The following is a 3,050-nucleotide window of genomic DNA, read 5'->3' as shown; positions in this document are numbered from 1 at the left end:
ACGTGATATTTCATTATCATTGCGACTATTGTGTTTGCTTCATCGCGGCTTGCCGTTGACGTCCCGGATTTCGGAAGTGCCTGGGTCGCTGGGGCTGTTGCTTCTACGAGCAAGCCAGCTGTCTTCTCCCGCTCAAAAGTGGGTCATTAGAGCGGTAAGGGCTGTCATGGATATAGGTCCTTCTTGACCGAGGTGGCGTGCAAGCCATTCATCCCGGACGCTGTGTTTGAAGGCCGCAAGGGCTTCCGCGTCCGGACAGTCGACGATTTGGTTCTTTTTAACTAAGAACCTAGTCCAGAGCTTCCTGGCTGACTCTCCGGGCTGCTGGACAATGTGACTTAAGTCATCGGTGTCCGGTGACCGGGCATATGTTCCTTGGAAGTTGTCACGAAAGACGCCCTCCAAATCTTCCCAGCTGCCAATAGAATTTTCCGGCAGACTGTTTAACCAGTACCGAGCAGGTCCTTTGAGTTTTAGTGGTAGGTATTTGATGGCATGAAGGTCATCTCCACGGGGCATGTGGATATGGAGAAGGAAGTCCTCGATCCATACCACGGGATCCGTTGTTCCGTCGTATGATTCGATATTCATGGGTTTGAACCCATCTGGGAATTCATGCTCCATTACTTCGCCTGTGAAGCAAAGAGGGTGTGCGGCGCCTCTATGTTGGGACACAGTGCGACGTACCTCCGATGGAGTCCATTTGTGGTTTTCGGCCCGGGCGTGGCTAAGTTTGTTATGTCCGAATAGGTAGCCGTCGTCGTGTGTCGAGGCATGTCCTCGCGATCCGTAGGTCGATCTTGCGTGCTCTTCTCTACTATCCAAGTCCTATTGGAGGTCGTATGTACAACCCTAAAAGCACAAGTGCTCCCTGGGTGATTTTGGTAATTAATGTCAACATATCTCTTGTTGGACTAATGCTTCTACCTAGTATGTTTTAGATAAGTTCAACAATGGAGTGGCATGGACTAGAGGATGTGGAACCCCTTCAAGATGCTGAGGACAAACGATTGGCTCAAGATCAAAGCTCGGGACTCCACATTTTATTTTAGTGATCCAAGATCACATTGAGTCCATAGGAAAGCCAATACTATTAAGAGGGGATGAGGTGTTGCTCAATGGCTTGCTTGCTCAAAGTGCTTAGTGATATGCTCCAAAGCCCTCAACCACTTTCTCATATCCACATATGTCCCAAACCAAAAGTCAAACTTGGCTCACCGAAACTTTCTATCCGGCGCCACCGAGTTCTCTTGACATAGCCACTGCCAGAAACCCTAATCAATTCGGTCTCACCGATGGGATCTCGGTCTCACCGAGATGGGCTTGCAAACTCTTTGTTGCCTATTGCAATAATTTCAGTCCCACCGAAACATGCAATCGGTCCCACCGAGTTCGCTTGGCCAACTCTCTATTTTTCTTATTACCCAAATCGGTCCCACCGAGTTTGTGTAATCGGTCAAACCGAGATGAGGCTTTACCCTAACCCTAGCACATCGGTCCCACCGAGTCGATTATATCGGTCCCACCGAAATGCCTAACGGTCACATTATGAACTAAACCGGTCTGACCGAGTTTCATGATTCGGTCCCACCGAGTTTGGTGATTTGTGTGTAACGGTTAGATTTTGTGTGGAGGCTATTTATACCCCTCCACCCACTCTTCATTCACAGAGAGAGCCATCAGAACATGCCTACACTTCCAACATACATTTTCTAAGAGAGAACCACCTACACTTGTGTTGAGGTCAAGATATTCCACTCCAACCGCATAAATCTTGATCTCTAGCCTTCCCTAAGTTGCTTCCCACTCAAATCTTCTTTCTACCAAATCCAAATCCTGTGAGAGAGAGTTGAGTGTTGGGGAGACTATCATTTGAAGCACAAGAGCAAGGAGTTCATCATCAACACACCATCTATTACCTATTGGAGAGTGGTGTCTCCTAGATTGGTTACGTGTCACTTGGGAGCCTCCGTCAAGATTGTGGAGTTGAACCAAGTAGTTTGTAAGGGCAAGGAGATCACCTACTTCGTGAAGATCTACCCGAGTGAGGCAAGTCCTTCGTGGGCGACGGCCATGGTGGAATAGACAAGGTTGCTTCTTCATGGACCCTTCGTGGGTGGAGCCCTCCGTGGACTCGCGCAACCATTACCCTTCGTGGGTTAAAGTCTCCATCAACGTGGATGTACGATAGCACCACCTATCGGAACCACGCCAAAAATCTCCGTGTCTCCAATTGCGTTTGCACACTCCAATCCCATCCCTTTACATTCTTGCAACTTGCATGCTTCACTTTCCGCTGCTCATATACTCTTGTCATGCTTGCTTGATATGTATTGTGAATGTTTAAACTTGTGCCAAAACTCCACTTCAACTTAAAGAAGTTAAAAACTGCAACTTTTCTTGATTAAAGTCTATTCACCCCCTCTAGACACCTCTTCTTGATCCTTTCAGTTGGTATCAGAGCTTTGGTCTCCATTGCTTTGGTTTAATCACCATTGGAGGAAGATGGATCAGTCTACGTTGGGGAGTCTTAGATGTAGAGTGCCTATTCTTGATGGAGAGTTCTTTCATGAGTGAAAAAATGAGATGCTTCAGATTTTCAATGAATATCATTTGACCAAGTACATTACTATTCCTTGTGCTCGCATTGTTGATCCTTTGCATCCTACCCTTGATGAGTCTATTGACATGATCCATAATCTTAGAATGGTCAATTTAATCACTAGAGGTTTTCCTAGAAACTTGCTTGCTAGCTTGCCTACTTTTGATTGTGCCTACACCTTATGGAGATTCCTTGAGGAACAATTCCAAAATTATTCCTTGAAAATTCTAGATGAGAGTCTTCATAAGTCTATTGCCTTGAGTAAGATGAGTTCTAATGATCCCAAGTTTGGTGATTGCTTATTTGAGCTTACTAATCTTACGAGTGGAAAAGGAGATGTTGGAATTATTAGCAATATCATTTCCGAAGTCATTAGAATCCATAGAGATGAACATTGTTACGGTCATACTTCTAATGAATTACCCTCTCTAGGAGTTGATCCATCACA

This window comes from Triticum urartu, chromosome 2 (assembly GCF_003073215.2).
Source record: "Triticum urartu cultivar G1812 chromosome 2, Tu2.1, whole genome shotgun sequence".
NCBI classification, from domain to species: Eukaryota; Viridiplantae; Streptophyta; class Magnoliopsida; order Poales; family Poaceae; genus Triticum; species Triticum urartu.
This window is presented reverse-complemented; position numbering follows the sequence as displayed.